At 38.1% G+C, this 23,917-nt stretch overlaps 1 protein-coding gene across 6 annotated transcripts in view; it reads left to right on the forward strand.

Moving 5' to 3' along the window:
• Window positions 1-23,917, forward strand: part of TMEM117 (transmembrane protein 117) — a 215,246-nt gene that overhangs the window by 51,793 nt on the left and 139,536 nt on the right. The window lies entirely within an intron of this gene.

Consider the following 23,917-nt stretch of genomic DNA (forward strand, 5'->3'; position numbering starts at 1 on the left):
TATACCACAAACTTATGTTTAAGTTTTGCACAATAAAAACCACAGTAAGCTGGGTTAGGAAATTCAAAATGGTTCTAGGGCCTTTGTAATTTTTTTCCTAGGTTTTCCTCCTGATTCAGTATGACCTTTCCTTTCCATAAACGTATCATCAGAGGGCTGGAGCACCTCTCCTATGAGGACAGGCTGGGGGAGTTGGGGTTGTTCAGCCTGGAGAAGAGAAGGCTCCAGGGACACCTTACAGCAGCCTCCCAGTACCTAAAAAGGGGGCCTGCAGGAAAGCTGGGGAGGGACTCCCCAGGGAGTCTGTAGAGGAGGACTCTGTAGGTCAGAGTGTAGTGACAGGATAAGGGTTAATGGCTTTAAACTAAAAGAGGGTAGGTTTAATTAGATATAAGGAAGAAATTATTCACTCAGAGGGTGGTGAAGCTCTGGAAGAGGTTGCCCAGAGAAGCTGTGGATGCCCCATCTCTGGAAGTGTCCAAGGCCAGGCGGGATGGGGCTTTGGGCAACCTGGCCTGGTGGGAGGTGTCCCTGCCACAGGAAGGCCTGTGCTGTGAAGAGAGGCTGAAGACACTTGAGTTGTCTAGTCTGGAGAAGAAGCTCGGAGGTGACCTCGTTGCTCTACAGCTTCCTGAGGAGGGGAAGTGAAGAGGGAGGTGCCGGTGTTTGCTCCCTGGTAACCGATAATGAGATGCAGAGGAACAGCACAAAGCTACACTCAGGGAGGTTCAGACTAGATATGAGGAAACTGTTCTTTACTGTGACGGTGGTCAAACTCTGGAACTCTGGCTTCCTAATGAAGTGGTTGATGTCCCGTGTCTGTTCAAGAGACATCTGGATAATGCCCTCAATAATATGCTTTAACTTTTGGTTAGCCATGATGTGCTTAGGCAGTTGGACTCAATGACCTTTGAAGGTCCCATCCCACTGGACTATTCTATTATATTCTATTTGGTCCATTGGATTGGACAAATATTGTTTTGGGGGACAACATCGGGTCATCAAGATAAAGGAAAAGCAGGTAGATAGATCACCAGTAGTGATGCCTGTAGTCTCCTCAGTGGAGATGCAAATTCATTTTGTACTGGCATAAAGCTGGTAGTTCAAGCAGGTTTTTTTTTTCCTTCTTCTTTTTTCTTTTGTGTATGGAAAACTATATTAAAATTATGAAATTAAAATTAAGGCAGCTAGAGGGCACTGTAGCTAAACATTTGTAACGTGCCTTTTAACTAGACCTGATTTACTTGCCAGACATAAGTTATAATTGAGAACTAACAATAGCTTTGAAGCTACCCCTCATGTCTTTTGTCATTCCTAGAATATATCTAAATAATCTAAAAAAGCATGTGAAAGATATGCTGTTTCTATCTTTGATGAGCTTTTGAGTGAAGAGACAAAAATATACAGAAGGTATTATTGAATTCCCACAAAATAATATATTCACTATAAACCATATACATATTTACAGTGCCATCTGTACATTTCAGATGTTGATTTCTTCTACCAATAATCACAGTTGTCTAACTTATACATACTTGATAAGGGTAGATGTTTTCCATATGTTTTACCAGGATCTTCATGTATGTAAATAGGTGACAAATGAGGTATTCCTACATATGTCAAAAACTGCTGTTTTGATCGGAGGTTCAGTGCAGTGCATAAAATATTGCTTCATGAGTTTTTTTTTTTTTTTTTTGTCTTTACTCTAAATGTTTAAGAAACAGGGTAAAACAAAATATTTTCTGTAGGCTAATCCCTCCCTTCACATATACCTAGCAATATTACATCTGTGAAATGGATGTCACGGAAATCTTACCAAAGAAAGATTCCAGATATTGTTTTACTGAGAATAGCAGCTTCTGAACATGTAAAATAGGATTTAAGGTCAGATTTTGTTACACAGATTTCCTCAAGGAACGCATTAGCGCTCGTATGACCTCATTTGCACCAGCAGAACCCATTGTGACCTGGTACTGATGTCAGTAAAGTACACTGAATCTGTCCATAAGTAAACTGCTTTGGATTAGCAAGTCAGGTGCCAGATACTCTCTAAATTACAAGGTAATCTTTCCTGGATATGTGATATGTACGTAGATAAAGGAAGAACAGTTAGGCAGTACAAAATCTGTAATGCATACAGCAATGTGTATTGATATTATTAAGGGCTCTGGTGCAATAAGTGATTCAGAGTGCTAGCGTTTGTTTCCTGCATAAAAATGGTGAGAATCAGATGAAGCATTACATTATTTTTCATGATTCCAGAGTTCTTGATATTTCATCAGGACACAACCTGGCTATACATATGGTTCTTTAATGTGAGGTTTACATCTGACATGTCTGAGTGCTTTTATCTACATAAATCACGTACCAATTAACTGCTGTTACCTAATTACACCATCCATTTGGTGGAATCAAGTGTTTCTCCCACCTAATTTGGTGTGTGCTGGTTAGCGTTCACAGTTGTGCAGTTCAGCTGGGATTAGTTTCACGCTGCGCCTCGCAGCTGCACCATGACTCAACAGCTCTCTCTTTTGTCTCTCTTTTATTCGGGAAGGTGACAAGGTAGGTAACAGCTGAGGCAGTTACCAGTCTTGGGTTTATTGGTGGATTGAGTGCATGCTCAAGGCAAAGATGAAATGATTCCAGTCCTTAGGGGGTGGGAATTTTCCTTTTCAGGCTGCTGATGATTGAGCCTATTGTTTCTGATTTTTGGCCTTGTTATTTTCCCGTGTCATTGAAAAATATGCCTGCACCTTAGCAGCAGCTCTAAGTATATCCTGGAGAACATCTGAGTTTGCAGTAGCCTCGCCAACAGTAAATACAGACATTGAATTTTTGTCGCCCTCCCAATAGCTATTCTGTTTCTGTGAATATTGCACGAAGTATACTTTTTAAAATGTTAATTGGAGCTGACTGTGTTGATTTAATGAATAGTTGCACTAAGTATATTAAATTGATGATTTATAAGATTTGTTACCAGATTAACCTTCAGTATTTTTAATTAAAGGCAACCGATTTTGTCAGTTCAGATGTTCTTTACTTTCTTCAAGGAAAAAACACTGTAATAAACCACCAAACAGAACTGAAAGTTTTTTGGGGTAGGTATGAGAAGAATTACATTGACCTAGTAGAATCCTGAGATTACAGAGGAACAGGACAATTGATTCCTCTCACTGAGAGCCAGAGTCTTGATGTGAAAGGAAACTCTTTACATTAATGCTTTGCCAATTCTGAGTTATGTTTGAGGCAACCAAACAGCCAGTGTACTGTTTTTATCTCTTTTCCCTTCCTCTCTCCAACAGGAGACATGCCTGAGTCCCTTCTGTCTGGTGGTATAGAGATCAAAACTATAGGGAATCAGGGATTCAGCAGGGATTCAGTTTTAAATAGAAGTCCTCCCAGCAGTTCATTCTGCAAAACAACTGTTTATAAATGCAATTTTGGGTAATCCCAGAAGTCCACAGAGGATAGGTTTTCCTTCATTATTCCGGTAAATTAATGTAAACCTGTAGAAGCATTGCTCTGCAGCATTATTTTGTGCCTATTGAAACTGTGATTTCATGTGCATGTAATGAAACATGAACACTGCTTTTATTTTGATCGTTTGATAATCCTTTAAGCCCAGTGAGCACTTTTGGTCCCCATAATAATTCTTTGCAGTTGTTGACAATGTATTTTACATTTAGGCATTATAGGACCAAGCACAGAGAAATACCTTCTCTTGCACCTGTTCTTTGTTTGTTCGTGCATCAGAGTCAACCATCATAGATGGGTAGAAAGGCAGGATGGATACAAGTCGGATTTACACTGATAAAAGTATTTTCCATGTAAATGAAGACAGACACAGATTGATTAAGTGTCAGGCTGCATTTTTACTAATGAAATGTTAGAAGAAAATAGTGCGTATCCAGTTTCCTGCTTCTTATGTACCTGGCACTTGAGTGACTACAAGTGTGCAGTCACAGCCTTCTCATTATATTACAGCCTGTGATTCAGGCAAAACCCCTCCCTCAGCCTGCTCTTAGGGAAGAAATTACTTCTCAGTCATCTCAGTTTCCCAGGCTTTGGCTGGGAAGATATTATTTACCCCTTATCTATTCTGACTGTCTATGTATTGGGGGGCGCTAAATCTGGTTTTGAACATCAATGAGTTTGACAGTGGTCAGATAAACTACCCCAGAGGCTCCTGTCCTGTGTTGGTAAATGCACTAGGATATATACACTCTGCACCCTGCCACCTCATGGAGAAAAAACTGCAGATGTAAAATCTTTTTGATCTAACTATGTCACTAGACAGGGAAGCTGCTGCTGTTCTGAGAATAGTTGTGCTGCTTTTCTGGTTTGTTTTCAGCTTCTGACTCCCGGTTGTTTTATACCTTTCTGTAATAGATTAAAGAATTTTTCTGTATCCAGTGTTTTTTTTTTTTTAAGTTTTAAGATACATTTATTCTGTGACCAGGTCACCTCTCAGTGCTATTTATAATCTGCTCTGCTAAACAGGCAAGTTTCAGAATGCACTGTAAATTTTTTCTCCAGCCTCTTTTTTTTTGACACATTCTTCTTTTTTTTTTCAACATGCTTTGGACTCCAGAACTGTATGCAGCATTCTGGGATTAGTCTTACCAATGTTGTTTGCAAAAGTGAAATGATTCCTGTTGTTCTGCATACAGCTTCTGCTGTTGATGTAAGTTAACTTGACATTTCCCCAAATCCCTTGGCCTGCATTCCCCTCTAGTGAAGTCTGTCATTCACATCCACTCCTCAGTTGACTGACATTGCTGCTGGTAGAAGCAGTATATTTAGCCATTCTAGTATAGGCTTGGATCTTCCTCTTGCTACCTGTGAGTATTTGGAAAAGCACTGGAAATGGCCCTGATAAGTACTGCTTTACACAGAATTTTTGAATGAAAAGACCAGTTGTTAGTCCTGGTCATGTTCCCCTGTTTCATCTCTACACTGCTCGCCCTACAGAGGCAACTGACCCTATGGTGTCTCGCACCCACTGCTGTTTATTCCTTTAGTCATTTCTGAGTACAGAGCTGTCCTTGGGAATACGCACTAGAACATGTCTCTTAGGGCACACACATTTCTGTGTCTAGAGGGACTTCCAGTTTAAACATACTCAGGCCCGTTAACAGAGGTGTTTGTGTTTTGAAGGGGAATGGCTGAATACATCCGTGTACTGCTGGAGTACATGGTATGCCACGAGATGCTCCTGGAGCTTCAGGAACAGGAGGGAGGGGAGTAGGGAGAAAGAAGAACCTAGCAGGCTGCATAGTAGGTAGTGCCATAGTGAGTGCGAAGTAGGTATGATAGAGAAAATACTAAAATTAGTTCATCACAAGTCAAATGCCCTTGGTGCCCAGCAGCTGACTGTCTTGCTGAACACTGGGCAGCATGGGCAGGAGACAGCAATGCGGTTTGTGGAGGAGGCAAATCTGAGGAAAACTGCAGCCAGTAGCACAAAGCCCCAGGAGGATGTTTGAATCATGTATCCTGGCAGTGCCCGTGCCAGTAAGCAACTGCAGAGGTGGCAGTCCCTTTTGGATTATTAAGTAATCCTCAAATTCCTCAAATGATGATTTGTTTCACTTACAATTCTGCTTCCTTCATCCCTTGAATTTCTGTCCATCACGATGTTTACTTCAGACCTTTTAAAGCTGTTTATAGTTATGGAAAATTACCTTGTTCCTTTCTGAGAGCATTTGTTGTTCAATTAAATTGTGTTTTATTTTGTTTTGTTTTGTTTTGTTTTCATATTTTTTTCCTGTCTTATTTTGAACAGTATTTTTTTCCTGCTTGCTGCATTACTAAAGAGAAGTGAGTAAACTCACTGAAAATTCAGCATTCTATTGGATTCCAGAGAGTCCTAAAACATGTCTATGACCATTTGTTTTAGCATCCAGTATTTAATGGCATTCCTTCAACTATCTTCAGAAGATGTGAGATTGTCTTACTTTCTGGCTTGGAAACAGTTTGCCAGTGTGAAACAAGGCAGCCAGTTCAGAAAGGTGGTGTTTAGGCACGAGTTGGCTCGTCAATAATAAAACTCTATTGGTGAGGTACTAACAAATAGGTAATGGCTTTAAGAGGGTGTATCATTCATTTCTATATGATGTAGTAGAAACAGTACAAAAGATACACCTTCAGAAGAAGTATATACAATTTCATCTCTAACATCGTGCTAGACAGACTGGCAAATTCACTGATGGAGTATGCTTCGAAAAAACTGCAAATAGTATTAAAATGCAGAGTAACACTTTTCAAAGCTTAATGAGGGTTCTGGAGAACTGAGGCATATAGGTCCTGGATTTTTATCCATTTTACAATCATGCTTTGGAGAAGAATTGTGTTGCTGTAGTTGAAAAAGTTTTGTGGTGCTCAGTTTGAAAATTGAACTAACAATTTCAATATAAGCACACTTTTGGCTACTTTTGCAGTTACTCTTTAAAATGCACTTGGGGACAGCTGGAAAAGCCCAGCTGCAAAGGTCTGGTATCCCTACTGGGCAAAGTGATGGGATCAATGAACTGTAAGCAAATAGGCGCCATTAAAGAAGGCTCTAAAAGTATCCTTCTGCAGGGGGATGCCATGCCTTACAAAAATATTTTAGAGTCCTCACAGCATCACTGAATGTGTGGACTAACAAATCCAATTGGTATAGCTTACTCGAATTTCTAAGTCTTTCAACAAGTTTCTGATCTAAGGCTTTCAAGATTCTCAGTCAGGATTGGAATGAAGATATATTGAAATTAACAGTTTATTAAAAGACGGGAAGCCAAGGAAAAAATATACAGTCAATTTTAAGAAAGAAGGGAATGTGTTAGTAATGTGTCAAAGGGATATGTGCTGGTCTCTGTACTGCTCAGAATTTGCAGTAGTGTACTGGTTAAGGGTAAGGAATGGAATGGCAAAGTTTTTATGGTACTACATTGTTCAGTGTTGCATAAATGAAAACTCATTGTGAAGAATTACAGAAGAATTTCACAACGCCAAGTTACTAGATGACAATGTAGCAGATGACAAGCTATTGCTTCTCAGCAAACAGGGCCTGGAGTTAATATAGGCACCCGTATAAAAACGTCAGTTCAACTGTGAGCAGAGGGCAAAGGAGGGAATGTAAGGATTATTAAGAAAAGAGAAAAAAGACCTGAGTTTAGAACAAGGAAAAAATCAGTGTGCCACTGTTCATACCTGGGCAAACAAGATGATCAAAGAACACCTTCCATATCAGAAGGTATTAAGTAGACAAAGGCCTATGAAAAGGTCTATAAAATCACGGGGGACACACAAAGTGATCTAAGAACATTTTTTCACTGTTTCTCATACTATAAAATTTAGGGATTATCAAATAACATCAAATGGTAGGATGAAAACAAATGGAGTTTTAAACATGATGATATAATGTCTGGCTGAGAAATCCCTTGAGCCTCAGGTGGCTGGGATCTGGGACTCTATAATGGGGAAGTATCACCTATAGAGTTTCCCTGTTCTAATCCTTTCCTTGGGCATCTGTCAGAGGTAGAGTATTGGGACAGACAGATGTTTGATCTGGCAAAGCACAATCATGATTATATTCCTATTGTTCTGATTGTGTACATTTCTTAAATGTTAGATCATAATAAGATATTTCAAACGTTGTCATTTTTGTATTAAGCCACATGAAATACATACTGAAGTGCATTAGAGGTTACATTCCCAATGTGCCCATTCTACTATTCTTTGAACAGAAAATTTATGGTTTTTGAAATTTCCTCTAAGAAATCTCATGAAAGATAAAAATTATCTGCCAGACAGATGAACTGATTGTAATGTAATGAGTGATGACCTCTAGAAATCTGGAGATGCTTTGGTGCTGAAAGGAAATTTAGCAAGAAAGTGGGGAAAAAACTAAAAAGTGAAAAAAAGTGAAGCTTCTCCTTAGGTGACTAATGTACATAGACTTAGAAGTGGGAAAATTGGTTGAAAATACTGCCCTGTGTTTATTTATCCATCAGAAATTCTCCTATGTCTAATTCATAGTTTGCAAATCTTTCCAACGTGGGACTCAAAAGAATAGTGTTTACTCTGATATACATTATTAAAGAGTTGCAGTAGGTACAGAGCCTTCTTATCAAACTTGTAAACTAAATATTCATTGGTGAATGAATATTTTCTTATTCTTACTATGCTGCTAAGCCCATAGGAAAGAATATAATGCAAAATCTACCAATGTTACACAAAAAAAGGAAGCAAGATTATGAATTACTAAAGTGTTATGTGAGAAATAGAGAGATGAAAGATTGTTTAATGTTGCATAAACATACTGGAGTCCTACCAGTAAGTTTATGAGTGTACTTCTGTCTGACTATTTACTAGCCTTTTATTGTAGTCTTGCCCTTCCCTTTAAAAGAGATGACAAGTGAAAAAACATGAGAAACATGGACATGAGAAAATGAAAATGGAAAGGTATTTTGAAAGCACTTTGTAGTGCAACAGAGATAATATTGTAAATTCCTTGGGGTACACTGTGTGTGGCAGTTCTGTCCAAATTCTTCTATTTGTTAACAAATTCATACTAAAGAAAACCTGCCTATTTCATTCATCCAGTCACCAGTTCATTCATTCACTTCATACAGCTCCTATCAGGCACTGGACTGAACGTAGTGCATCAAATGTTTTCCCCACAGTCCTAACATATTAGCTAAATAAGCCATCAGTAACCTGACCCCAAAGAGTGACATCTTGTTATAAATATCCAAAGAAGGAAACATTTGAAAGCTTGACAGGATAAATCATCTCCTCTCCGTCTGACACCCCCACATACACGTGTGCATGTGTTATGCAACATATTAAACATTCAAAACCTTGAATTAGTTCGGTATCTGTCCTCGCATTTGCAATTTACATACTGTTTATCACCACATATTATGGCTTCCTTTTTATAAACCATGTCTTTTGCTGCATGTTGCTGTATAAGAAGTATCGCTTTGTTTTTGTCAGCAGACTGCTAAATGACAGGGAAGCGCCTGCAGTGTGCATAAAGCAGCATCTTGTGCTACACCGCAGGTCCCATGTGAGAGCTTACAAGGAATACATTTAAAGTTACAGCAGCAGTGTAGCTGGAAAAATTGCCAGCAATCATCTGATTGTGATGTGTATTTGTATTTCTTTCTGACATGCCTCTATACGTGTCAGTGTCAATATTCCATGAAGATCGCTGACAATACCATGCACTCCAGTTAGTGGCCCAACCTCTAACTTAACTAACCTGTAGTAGTTCATGGAGAGCATGTAAATAGTTCTGCTTGTTTTGTAAAACATGCAGAAAGCCTGATGCTCTTGAAAGGCGGTTTTCCAGTATCACTAGCAATGTGTGCCTCTGTATTCATAGAATCATAGAATCATAGAATATCCTGAGTTGGAAGGGACCCTTAAGGATCATCAAGTCCAACTCTTCAGAAACACATTTCTGAGTTTCAAGGATTTGCTGCACAGGACTAGGATACAGGACAGTAGATTAAGTTTTAGCTACATGTATATAATACAAACACAGAGGATTAACTAAAACATTACAGCAATATAAATGAAATGAGCATGTTGCTGATTTTCGTTTGCTTATACCAAAAAGTCAGGAAGCTTTTTGTATAATACTTTTCTTAAAAAAAAAAAAGTAAAAAAAAAAAGTAAAGAAAAAAAGTAGGATTTAGAATAGAGGCATATGGTAAACATCTCTTTTTACTGTCATAAATTCTACTGGTTTACACTGTATATAATTCATATACTTTTAAAGTCAGGGCATTTCAAAAGTTAATTATTTTAATAGTTGGACATATATACTTTGTTTCTACTTTGTGTTATTTAACTTAATCTTTCCACCATTTAATGTTGTTACTTGCTTTTTGGCTAGATTAAAAAGCTCCCTACTATCAACGGTCTCCCATGTAGGTACTTGCAGGGTGTAATCAAGTCCCCTCTTAATCTTCACTTTGATCAGATGGACAGAGACTCTTAAGTCTCTCATTATAAGGCAGGATTTACGCTCCTCTGATTATCTAGTGGTTCCCTTGTTTGTCCTTCTTTCTGGTGTTTTTCATCAGAGCTTCAGGACCCAAAACAGCATTCAGAAAATACACGAGGTACAAAAATGCCTCCATACTTAGGAGTAACTCTGTCCTCACAGTGGGGATAGGAATTCCTCTGTGTGCATTCACAGGGATGTTGTTAGCCATTAGTACTGCATCGGGACCTTGGGCTTTCTTGGCTATAATGATGCTTGCATTATGCTTTCTCACGTGGTATCCCTCGTTTTACCTATTAGCACTATTTTACTGAATATTAGAATGTTATTTAAATGAAAACACTATAATAAACGATCCAGATAACATAATTGTGGCTGGAATTTGCTGTGTAGCCTCGTGTCAGCTGCAGTTGTATTAGCAGTCAACTTCTGGTGGTTTCAGATCAGTGAGGGACACAACTGGTTTGTAATCCCAGGACAAACGCGAACATGAATACATTTCATAATCTGGAAGAATTCACTGCCTATTGTTTTAGATCTCAGCTTCAAAGATTTTGTTTTAGCAAAGCAGTGGAGCTATGTAAAATTTTAGCGGTTAAGGATCTGGCCTAGTTTATGTAACAAATTCTGAATTCACTGGCTGGGTTGACAATCAGATGTTTTGAAGTCAACCTTTTAAGTCAGAAAAAAAGAAGAAGTTGCTCTGGAAATATGTGTCTGTGCTTTATCCTTCTTCCTCCCACTGCCTCCAAAAATATCCTGTTTGCTCTCCCAGAGCAGATGAAGTTTCACAGAACATTTAAAGCAAACAGAGCCATCCTCTCCTAGGCACCAAGTTGATGGAGATACTCTTTTTCAGATTCGATCAGTACGGTCCCATTCTCTAACCCCTCTTCTCCCAGTCTATTTTTTCAAGCTCCGATGCCCTTACTGCAAGGACTACTTTCTGCTCTGAAGAACTGCTAAACTTGTTTTCAAACACGTATTTGCACATCTTGGAGGTAGGCACCTGGCAGCCCAGGGATCAAGCTCTGCATGATGTTGGTTGACGATTATGTGGCTTTACTGCTACTGTGGCCCAGGAAAAACCGTAGTGAGCATTTTGCCTTTATTTCAGTGGAACACCAGTGGCTGCTGAAGACCCCAGGCATAAAATACTTGTCTTATAGCAGTGTTTTCTTCTCGCTACCATCTGTGAAAATGTGAAGCTTTAAACATTTGTCTCATGCATTTATGTGTGGGAGGTGTGATACATTCAGTTTAATAAATGAGTTTTAGCTTGTTTACAATATATCAGAATTGACTGTAATTTGGACACTGTGCATCTGTTCTGAAAAATGTCTAGTGTACTTACTTTATAATGGAGTGTGATGATGTTTATACTCGATTTCTCCTGCACAATGAACCATAATTAAAATTTAATTTGTAATCCTTTGGTAATACAGTACGAAGCTGCTGTCAATTAATTGGAAGCAATTAATTCATTAGATAGGAATGAAAGTACCTCAGGAACAATGAGCATAGAGAGCAGGACAGTGAAAACATCTGTGGGAGACAGACAAGTGTAGTTCAAGTCTCCAGGCCATGGATTTTCTTCTGTAGTACTAGTAATCCTTTTGCTACAAAAAAGATGTGTTTGTAGCTGTGTTTTAAACCTGCTTTTTGCTTTGTAAGCCCCTCCTTGGAATCTAACTTCATTTGTTTGTGAGTTGCATTTTGTTTTTAGAAACGTTTGTTTTAAAAATTTTGGCTTTAGGCAAAAAAACATTGCCCTGCCCTTCAGGGAGGTGGATGCTTGAGGGAAGATTCAGAGAAGTAGCAGAGACAGGCTAGCCACTGGGTGTTTCTTGACAACTTGCTTACTTCAGGAAACATTTTTCTCATTCCTGGCTAGAGGTGAGTTTTCCAGCCTGGCAAATGGAAAAAGAGATTCAGAGAGGGAAAGGAGAAGAGTCTGAGAAGAAGACCCTTTTACCACTACCCCCTGTCAGGTAGGCAGGGAAGCTGAGTGGAGGACTGCAGAGCTACCTGTCTTACCTAGGGCCAGGCAAGGCACAAAGTCTTCACATAGATCAATTTGCAATTACTCACTTGCAAATCACTCACAATTTGCTTGCTGCCTCAAGAGGGGAGGGTGTTTAATCTCTTATGTACTTCTGTAGCACAGGACTTCATAGCAGTCACTTCACATGCATTAACACTAGCTAATTTCTTGAATACAGAAACGATGGGCTTTCTTCTCATGGTCTGAGTTCTTTTCTGGGGCCTCCTCTGGGCCACCAGTCAGATGCTCATCTTCTTGCTGTCAATGTTGCAGCAAAAAAAAGAACTCACATCAGTTACCATCTATACAACTTCCACACAAACATCGTAATAAATTGTTGTGGTAAGCTTGGTGTGGCCCATGTTGGCTTCAGGGTGCAGCTTTAGTTGACACAGCCAAGTACCCTGGTTAGTCTTGTTCCTTATGGGAGTACTTATTTCACTAAGTGTCTCTTTCTCTTTCCCCACATCTATTTGCATCACCCAGAAGGACTGGCTGTTAGGCTGATTCCCTGTTTTGCTGTGCTTATCCTCATTGCCATCCTTGGCTCAAAGTAGCCTGGGTGAGCCCTGCTGCTCCTGGAGACGCAGGTCTTACTGTGACACCCACTATGACAATTTACCTTTCCAATTCGGTATGTATTTTGCATGCTTGGATATCTATTTTTTTTTCTGTTTTAGAGCCTGCAGCTAGTCTAATACAGCTTTGCCCAGTGTATTTTCTGGGTCAAAATTTGCCCTTGCACAAAAAAAAGGAAAAGGCTTGTAGTGTAATCTCCTTCATGGTTAAATACAGTATAGGAGACAAGAATAGGCTCTATGCTAAGCTAAGAGTAACTGCTAGCCTTCTCAAAAGGATAAGACAAACACAGACTGATCTTTCTTTCAGCTAAGCAAGATGAACCCGTGCGGCCTACATCTATACTACCAAGTTGCATGGCAGAGCAGAAATAGATCTCCAAAGCCAAACAGCTGGTGCTGAGGGCCAAGTGCCCTCCGTATATATATTCTGGGGTGTGTGAGGGGTTTGCTCAGCCTGGCTCGGGTCTGGTCCTCATGTGAACACCAGTGCCACTGCAGGAGAGCATCAGGTGGGAGCTGAGCGGGAAGCTGGCACCTCAGTAGTGTGAAGCCTTCTTCCAGGGTAAATCCATCTGCACGTTGCTTTCTGTATTCTGCACCACTGGGAGGCAGCTTATGTCCAGGATCCCCAGCAACTCTGTTTCGTAAAACAGCCCAGAAAATGCTTTGTGCTTTGGACAAACAGATGCTTTGTAGAAGGACAGAGAGCAGCATTTGATCAGGTGAAATGAAAGCTCCGATTCTGTTCTGTCTCAGCATACAGAGGGAAGCACATCGCTTCCAGGCCACTCAGTTCAGTGTAATTTCTTTCATGTGATTTCTCTAAAGTTCTGGTCACCAGTGAAATAGACATCAGGAAAACAGGGACTCTGGATGACATGCAGTAGAGCAGAAGTGTGGGCTAAACTGAGATAACTGAATTTTAATTCCCGTACACTTACCACATGTATTTTTTATCAAAGTACCTTTTGCTACTAAATACCCCAAGTTATGATTGCCTAATGGGTCATATATACCAAAGGCCATTACAGCATGAGAGGGACTGTCTTGTACTGCTGAAATTCTGTGGGGGAAAAAAAAAAATAAAATAAATAGTTCTTTAGAAGGCAGAGTAGATGGTGAAATTTGCTGCTGTTAAAATATGCACAGTGATACCATGGAGCATTAGATTTTCTTTGGAGCTGCCCACAGACAAGCAGTGCTTACTTGTTCCATGAGGTTTTCCAAAGCCCCCTTGGACTGATTCATGTCACACCAGGAGAAAGGGAATGAATAAGTTAGTTTTCAGTTTACAGTGTTGTTGCCAGAAAATGGATGTGTAAGAAAGGCGTTGATGTGCCAGATCATCGGTTCTAACTTACAGAGGTATCCAGGGGTCAGGCGTCTGAGAAAGGAGCACAGGAGCATAGAAGGATGCTGTGGTGCTTCTCCCAGTGCACCCTCACAGCTTCCACCAGGGCAGTGCTTAGCAGTTTTCTAAGCTAGCTGATGTATCTGTACAGTAGTAGCACAGTGAATGTGCTTTTTTCAATGAATTTGTACTATCAGTTTTTCACATTACCTAAACTTTTAGCTGCTGCAGTGCTCCAGGGCTACATTGTACAGTCTGTGGAAAGTACTTGCTTCATTAAAATTGCGCTCATTTCATTGGCTATTTAACTAGGTTTAGTGTTAGGGGACAGAATGATAATACTCTATTTTCATGTTGTTTCTCCTTTTATATTTGGGACTTGTGTATCTTGTACCACTGTTTATTATTATTATTATTTTTAATCTGAAATGCCCCATTTAGGCTTCCAAAAAAAAATGCATTATCTGTGGTGGTAGCCAACAGAGAGCAGTGGGGACTTCTTTGAGGAAAAAAAAAAAAAAAAAAAGACACAAGGGAGGGCAAAGACCATCTTGAACTGATGATGTTGTTCATCTGGGTTCATCACTAGGTGAAATTTCAGTTTACAGTGAAGGAAGAGGAGCATGAGAAAATACAAATGAAAAGGAATTTATTTTCTGAGACGTACAAAAAAAATCCTTAAAGGGAAATTCATACAGCTAAGGTAGGTGAATTCCCAAAATATCATAGAAACCTTTTGCCTGCCCTCTGTTATGTCTGCATGCAGGTAACTCCATTAGGATTTCTCATTGCTCCTCATGTACCAGTGCAGCAGCATGCCTGGTACCAGGTACCTTGCAGAAGAAAGGTAACTTTGTGCTTGCTGCCACTGAAAACGGGGTTTTTATAACACCCAGAGAGTAGTGAATTGGAGCAAAGAGAATGAATCTTTTTGTATTCAGACATTGTTTCACCATAACTAAACCAGAATTATTCTATCTGCTGGACAACAGTGCTGTTGTGGCTCAGGAAGTAATGTTCCTATTGAAAACAGTGCTTCAAAGAATATTTTGTCTGCTTTTTATTTACTGCCGTGCCAATTCTAACTCATTATACAAAGCCAACCTATACTTCAGGTTGTTTCTTAATTTTTAAACACTTTATAAACCTTTTGTCTACCCGTGTTTGTCAATGGAAAGGATCTTACAAAGACTGTGAGACCAAAATTCGGCCCGTTTTTAATGGTTTGCATGGTGGAGATACCTACGCTGAAAGCTTGTTCTCCCCTTGCTTGAATCATCACAGAGCATTCATTTTAAATAATAGTATCTTGCTGTCCTCATGTGAAACATGTTAAAGGCAACAAGGAAGAACCCTTGATGAATAAATAACTTGAGCCACAGTACAATGCAATGAAATTAACTCTGTGCTGCTGATGCTGTTTTGAAACTGAAGTAAACTGAAGCATTTCTGAGTGTGATGGAGTAAAAATACACTATTATCCTAGGCTGGTGATGCCAAAGTATCTTAGGCCAGTGATGAGATCTGCTGATAGCAGTTGTTGGTCTCTGAGAGCACGTCAAATGACTGAATTTCATAACAAAGCATAAATTTTGCATGGCATGTCCTCTCCTCAGGATTTTTGCAGTGTGACTTGAACAGCCTAATTCTACCAGGTCCTTCGTAATGAAGGCTTTGAAAGGGAGAGTCTGATCGATAATGCTGCCATTTTGAGGGTGCCTCCCTGCCTGTGGACCACTGAGAAAGAAAAGATGCAGACCAGTGAAGTTGTGGTAGGAGACAGTATCTGTTTGTGGGCCTATTAATCCAGGAGGCAGAGCAGAAGGAGGGAAGGTGCATTTATTTTGGTTTGTGAACATTTCTGAGACCATTACTAGTGCTTTATTCACACACCATTTTGGTATCAGCAGTTGAAAATCTGAAGCATTGAAAGTGTCTTGAGAAGCCAGTTCAGATACTGGGAAATAAGAAAGTGATAGATTAGCAAGGCCAGGAGCAAAGAAAGATGAAATGGAAGTACCACCTATAAATATTTCAAAATGATATTTCATGCCATAGAAATTCCTCATGCTCCCATCTATATACACATGAAAATCCGGGTTAAAAATTCCTCATTTAATTACCCTTTAATTTCTTCCATTTTGATCTCACCATTGCAGCGGAAATAAGACTGAGGTTAGTTTTGCTAATGGCTTCTTACCAACACTTTAATAATGAGGCTTTGCAGTGTCTTAAAGTACTTCTAACCCCTCAATAAATAAACTGCCTTTGTTATAATAACAGTAATGCTCTTTAGCACTTATGTAATTTCTTTAATCTACAAGGAGGTTTACATTCATTATGCAGTTATATCTTCTATCAGCCACTGAAGCTAGTGGAGAAAAAGGCAGAGAATTCAAGTGACAAGTCTGTGTTTACAGAAGTTGGTGTTTTCATGGCTGGCTTGAAACTCTTGTACTACTGGTTCTCAGCACTCCTGCAGTATTTCATTAAAAATGCTTCCACACTGCCATTCTTTCCTCAGATTTGACCTGCAGATGTTTTTGATTGCCCTCCAGCACATTTTCCTTGACATCTGCTGTCAAGCTAACTGTAGGTGGGCGTAGGTGGAAGCAGCTCTGGTTCTTTGGTTCTTCCAGTGGGCTGCTTGACCAAAGACTGGCACTATAGGGAAACCCAGCAGAGGAAAAAAACAAATAAATAAATAAAAGGCCCTCATAAATTTTTATTGCAGCTGGGTAAAACTTTTAAGTTAGATTTTTTTTCTACCTTTTTTTTATTATTTTTATTTTATTTATTTATTTATTTTTTTTTTTTATAAGAAACAGTGTACTGCACTTGGTTATTTATTTATTTATTCACTTCTAAGGAAAGGTGGTTTAAAAGGTCAACTTTTAAAACAGTTTTTCATTACTCTTTCCATGTATCTAAATCATTGTGGTGATATATGGAACTGCAGGAAACATGGTCTGGGTAACTAACAGTCTTCTCTGGGTAACTCAGTCTTCATACTTAATGCTGCCAATGCTCAGCAGCCAGCCTGTACCTGTGATGTACTGTACCTTCTCTGGTAGACGCACAGTCCACAGTGAAGTGCAGGTGTTGTATCTGCAAAAAAATACATTTTGGAGTTGCAGTTTTCAGTATTTATCTTTCTTCAGAAAGTTTTGCTGTGTCAGGTTTCTGCCCCAATTTTGGAGAACAATGAGTAATGAAACATTGAATTTATCTGAAGATTGAAAGTCCTTTTTTTTTTTGTCAGTTTAAATGTGTATAAAATTAATTATTTACCACTAATTTAGTATCTTTTCAGCCACCTATTTGTTCTTAAAAGACAAAAAATAATAAATAAAAGACAAAAAATAATATCCTTGGGAACCTTGAAACAAAATAGAGAGTAATTTGCATATATGGCCTGTATAATATGGACTAGGAATAGTACAGCAATGGGATATAGTAATTGTGTCTAACCATTTTGTTAAAAATGGATGCTTTGTGTGTTAAAAATTGTAATGCATTCAGTTTGCCATGCATTTATATGGAGTTGAATAATTATGAGAAATAATTATACATGAATGAAAAATCTTTTAACTCCTTACAGCAAGTATTTCATATTAATTAAGGATATGTATTCATAAATACAGTATGATGCTGTGGTTGATACTGAGTCTTTTTTAAGTATTCTTCTAAGTATTTTGGGTTTAACAGTTATAAACATTGGTGTAGCTGCCATTAGGAGTTCAGATTGTGTGAAATAATGTTGAGGGTCCATACCCTTATATTAACCATTAATTTTGTACGTATGAAGAATATGATTGTAACAGTCAGACCTCTGAAATACCAAAAAGCCTTTTGTAGGTGTAAATAACATCTGTTGTGGGAAGATCCAGCAAAGCATACTCATTAGAAGTAGACACAAGCAGGAAAATGGGGTCAAGTTCAGCCCCTTAAGCAATTCAGCAGGACTAGTCTTCATTAAGCTGTAGACCAATTATAAAGCCAGGCTTTTAAAGTGCTGTCAGATCTGCCATGTAGGTGACATATATAATCTATCAGTGATCTCAAGCAGATACTTTTTACCCACTAACCATTAACTACAGTGTAGATGTCCTTACCATGAGATATGTTACAAGTTCCTAGGGAGATAACAAATAGAAACTATCTGCTGTACTCAGCAGGAGCAGAGGCTTAATATTCTTAACCAGCTGCAAGCAGTGCAAACAGTTCATTAACACAGTTGCTTATATAAGGCTTGTCTGTATTTTGTTTTTTATTAAGCTTTTTGCTGTCAGTAGCTCTAAAGCCAGACACTTATGCAAGTAAAAGCGTGGGAAAGATCTCTGAAGTGTTCCCCAAATGCCCAGTTACGTCTGAGTTTCGGTTTAGTTTTGCTCTTTCTCTTTGGATGGAAAAGTCCTGAGTGGTTGTTTATTGGAACTTTAAAAATGTATTATCTTAAATAGAAGCAAATTATTTTCCATCATCACAGTGAGTTTAGAATTGATAGAAATGTAAGCAACAACCTGAACTGTGCCAAGATAAAAAGCGAATTTGTCACATTCTGATGTAGAAGTTGATTCAAAGTGCACCTTTGTGCTAATCTGCAGGGACCCAACTTCTTTCTTCTTTTTTTTATTTTTTTCTGTAGCCTTAGGAGTCATTTGAAATGCCATCTGTTAAATTGCTAAACTCTCTTCAGTGCTTTTGTGAGAGAAATGCCTGTCTACTAGGAGTAAAAGTAAATTATTTCTATTTATGTTTGCAACCTTGAGATGTAAGTGGGAATGTCAGCCCTTCTGATTTTGGCATTCTCTTGAGCAAGGCAGGTGATTCTAGCAGTACAATTTTATTTGTATCTTGTCAGCTCCAGGTGGTTTCCTTAGTCTATATCCGGGATATTTATTCTTAACAGAATTATTTCCTCCTCAGCCAGGCAGATCTGCAGTGTCAGCATCTCCTAGTTCACACTCTAGTACTGTAATCGACAATCTGAACAGACAAGATGAATGTAGGCATAAGGAGAAATAACAGAAAACCAAAAAACTGAGTTGACAGGACTAAGCAAGTAAGTAAAAAAATTGTACAAAAAGATTCATGAATGGAATTGTGAGTAAGGCGGTCAGATAGTTTCCCCCACACTTAAGTAATAACAGTGTCCAGAAATTTATACACCATGGCAATTACTGTAAAATGCTATAAAAACGGGGGAAATAAAAATGCAGTAATGTGTCTGCACTTTTAAGTCTGAGTCAAATAAACTCAGAAATATATATGCTTAGTTCTGAATTGTGAGGAATTACTGTAAATTACACATGCCCTTCAATAATTTGCTGTTGCTGTTTCAGGTGAGCAAATTCAAACAAGCAATAGGCACAAATTTGTAGATAATTCAATCTTCATTTTCCAGCAGTTTTCTAAGTATTGTTTGAGCTTTCTGTTATATGCTAATGCTAGTATTTGGTGAAATCAATCTCTATACAATTTAACAGCAAGGTAATATACACTGTTAATGACCATCATTTATCTCATCTCAAGATTCTTATTCTATTTCCTTTAAGGATAATCACTATCATTAATGTACCTTAATGAAATGAGATAGATGCGAAGGGTAGGGTCAGCTCATCTGTGGATGTAAATTGGTGCAATCCAATTGATTTCTATCAGCTCACACCTATTTACAGCTCTTCATAACCTTGTGCAGAGCTTCAGAATTACAGTTAAATGCTTAATGTTCTTTTTGCTCGTAATTTTGACTCATACAGCTAATATGTAGCCATAGTTCAATTAATAAATGGAAAGTACATTTCTGTATCAATGAATAATGTGAAGTTTTATTTTGAAACAGGCAATTTCAAATGGAACTACAGCCATACCTAACGATTTATTTAATATTTTATTTGACATCTACATTTTAGTAATGAATCAATCAGGAACCAGGAACTGGTTCATACTGTTCACTTGCATTTACTTACTGGTCTACTTTGTGATAAGCTGTCACTGATATTCTGAATTTTGCAATTTTTTCTTTTACTTGTTGCTGAGATTTGGAAATAGATAGCTTAATATCTGATGGATGTGGTGAAAGCTTTTAGAATTGCATTTGAGAATTTAGATGCCCATGTTCAGACTTAGTCTTTTTTGTTTGAATTGGTTTTGCTGGTTAATTTGAGGCTACATGACCCTGAAAATGTAACAAATCCACTTGAGGGAGGGCCAGCTGAGGTGAAACCATGACTTGTGTTAAACTGTGAATGCAAAGAATTATGCTGCTTTAATTTGCTGAATATCTGTCTGATCCAATGTTTGTAACTTTTAGTGACATTTTTCTTCAAACAAGTCTCTACATGGAAATGCTAACATGAATATGTGATGTTATATTCTGCTTTGTTATAATTAATTGTATCTAATAATAGATTATTTAATCTAACAATATTTCAGTTATACTGTTTAGTTATGTGTATAAGGAGTTACTATCCAGTTTCCTGATTGTTGTTTAGTCATCTATCAAAGCAAATATATACTATTTTCTTTAGTCACTTCCTATTCACTTCATGGGTAGTGCTGCATACATGACACAAAATAGTGGAGAACTAGGCCTACAATGCCTGTAGTTTTCTATCTTACATCCTGTTTTAAAATCTTTCTGATTGTCTATATATTCCATTTTGGTTTTATTCAGTTTTACTTTGTGAGTGCTGAAAACACCATGCAGACTGTATCATCTAAACCAGCTTAGAAACAATGCTGTGTAATAGCTGATAAAAGATTACTCTTTCCCCAGAATTGTTATGTAGTTTCCCAAGAACTTGATTTTGTCAGGATATCCTACTTCAGCAAATTTAGCAACATGCTTGATTTAAGCGCACACTTTCTGGCATCAGTAGCATCGATGTGCATGAAGCTAAGTGTCCTGCTGTATGCAGGTTTCTGAAACACATCGGTTAGAACACAACTAAAAAGATGGATAGCTGAGAATTTCAAAACCTTGTAGAACAGCTGAGATTTTGAGCTCCATCTCTACAAACTTTAGATACTCTGCTAAGCAATCTGTGATTGTGGGAGACAGTGACACTTAAGTCTTAAACTTGCATTTTGCTGGGGAGGGAAATGAATCTTAAGTATTACGGAATCCTGTGACCCGATAGTTCTAAAAAAGCATCTTAAACTTTGAACTTACATATTTGGTTACATTGATTTGAAGCTGTTACATTGAGCATCTGGAATTATTGACTATTACCTCTTTGAAAGTAAATGATTCCCAATGGGGCCTACTTCAAGGCTGGCATGAATCCAAGATATCAGCCTTCTGACTGCGTATACACGTGAATCCCTAATCTCATCAAGCAGGTTATTTTAGGGAAGCCTAGTAGATTAGTAACATGATGCCTTGCAATTTCATTAATGAAATCCTGTCAGAATAAATTAATGAATAGACTATTGATATTTCAGGCTTATTTTATGGCACTGTAATACAGTTGTTTAATAATTCATTGTGTTCACCACTTTCAGTGTTGTTGATGTTAAGTAATAACCAGTGCAGTTACTATGTTATTCGATCTTTCATTTTAATAGTAGTATTGATTTGGTGAAAAGCGGACTTAATACAAAACTCTTTTCTGACAAACTTGGCTGTTGCAGCCCTGAGAGCCCAGGAACATTGCAAGTTCTGCACAAGACTAAACCAAACTTGTGCTTTGATTTGAGATTTTGAGAAATGTTCATTTTGATTTATAATATAGCCTTTCTGTGAAGAATATTATGACAAAATCCTGTCTGGGTTATATTAACCAGGAATTAATTTAACTTCCTTTGTGCAAAAGCGCATCATTTTCTACCCATACTTTTTTATTTATTAATGTAATTTAATGTTTAGAATTGTAAAATGAATACAAGTACAATATAGTCAACATCATTAAAGAAGATTGTTAAGATAAGTCAGGAAGGGAGTGAAGGGGGGCAATTGTATTAAACATGAGTGATTTAATCTTGTTTTCAGAAAGAACTGTTGTCCCCACCTGAAAAGCCATATTCCTTCTTTTGACTGAAATGGCAGTTTGATCTGAAAAAGAGCAATCTGTTATGCTAACCTGGTTTGGTTTTGGTCTGTTATCTCAGCACCTTTAAGGAGTTCTGTCACCTTTTTGCCCCACAATTACGATTTTTCAAGTCCCCCATTCCCCCACCCCACCATTAGGAGGAATATATTACTCCCTGGCTGTAGTTGGCAGACTTTTTTCCTGGTAAATCAGAATTGGGCTGACTGAGGATATGTGGAGTTTCCGGCGGCAGAAAGGAAAGGACCATCTACATTGTGTTTCTCTTAAAAATGCCTCTAAAATAAAATAAAGCAAAAGAAGGATAAAATCTATTATAACATTTTTTTTAGGCATATGCATGTATTAAACTGCTAAATGTGTTAGAAAAAAAGTTGCCAGATCATTCTGTGACTTTGATCTGGCCTTGCTCCTTGTTTCCTTTGTAAGGTTTGATTTTGTTCAGGGACTAAGTTTGCAATGACTATATTTATTTATTTCCATAAAGCTTTTCACACCTTAGAAACAATTTTGATGAGATCAAGGCCAGCTTACATAATCTATTTTTCTTTTTTGACTTTGAAGAAGGAAGAAAGTACACAAAATAGAAACAGGAAAGTGCTTCACTTTTCACAGCTTTATAAAAGGTATACGTAAAGTGTAAGGAGATGCAGTTGCTGAAAGCAGAGTCTGGACAAATTCAGAGTAGAAAATAAAGTGCAGCTATGTCATACTGCGATTAAGCAACTCTTGCAAAACCTTGATGTGTTCATTCTCCATATGTATGCTAAGAGCATTAAAAATGAGACTTTGTAAAGGACTTGCTTAATCTCATCTGGAAAGAGTCTGTTTCCATTAAGAATTAGTCTGTAGAATTTTATGACCTGGATTACACAGATCAGAGTGGATTATCGTGTTTTACATTTTACAACCTTTAAATCTGTGAATTGACAAGTAATTACAATGCTAACTATCACATACATTATTTTTCACTTGAAAATGAAGTATTCTAGTAAAAACATTGTAAACAAATAACTGAAAAGTTGAAATGTGAAAGAAATTTGCTTCAGATGGACAGCATGTAAAGATGGGCAAAACTATGGAAGTAGCATCTGAAGGGAAGTAGCAGTCAGAGCCACAAGATCCTACTGCAAGACCCAAGGTAAACAGCTGTTGCTTTTTCTCCATTTACAACTTTTCCTACTGTGGGTAGTTTCACTCCATTAAGGAAAGACCAATGAGTGAGACCAGAGCCCACACAAAGTCTGAAATTGCAATTATACAAGAATTGTTCTCTTTCAGTATCACTTCTCTTGTTGGCACTTGCCACATTAGTGTTTCATGGCTCTTGTTCCAGCAAGCAGCAGTCGCTTCCTCACTCAGCCTGCCTTAAAAATAAACTTCTTCCTGCAGCCATGGGCATCAGCTTGTAGATGAAATACCTACCAATAATGAAGGCCGCTGTTGTGGCTAAAACCTTTTTTCTCTTAAAAACTCACTGTAGTGCCTGCATTGCCCAGGCAAAGATAGGTGGATGACAAGCATTTTCATTGCTCTTTGTTTCTATTGCTGATGTCTTCTCTGTCAGAGCAGATTCTTTTGCTTTACTGCAGCTCTGGCCGGAAGAACTTCAAGATGAAGTTCATTGAATACGGTCCCTTTATACTTTGTATATATTTTATTCAAGCTGACTCTAGTACTTTGAATTACTTGAAAATGTCTCAGAAAAAAAAGAAAGTATTAATTCTTAATAAATGAATGAATTTTGATCTTACAACAGTAAGAATGCAAAGCGTCAGCATTCCAAATCTGGCCTATCAAACATGTATCCTCATACATTATTCCCTTTGTCATCTTTTGGAAATTTATCTCCAGACTATCTCTGGAAACCAGTGCTCCTATTAACAT

This window comes from Oxyura jamaicensis, chromosome 1 (assembly GCF_011077185.1).
Source record: "Oxyura jamaicensis isolate SHBP4307 breed ruddy duck chromosome 1, BPBGC_Ojam_1.0, whole genome shotgun sequence".
In the NCBI taxonomy this organism is placed as follows: domain Eukaryota; kingdom Metazoa; phylum Chordata; class Aves; order Anseriformes; family Anatidae; genus Oxyura; species Oxyura jamaicensis.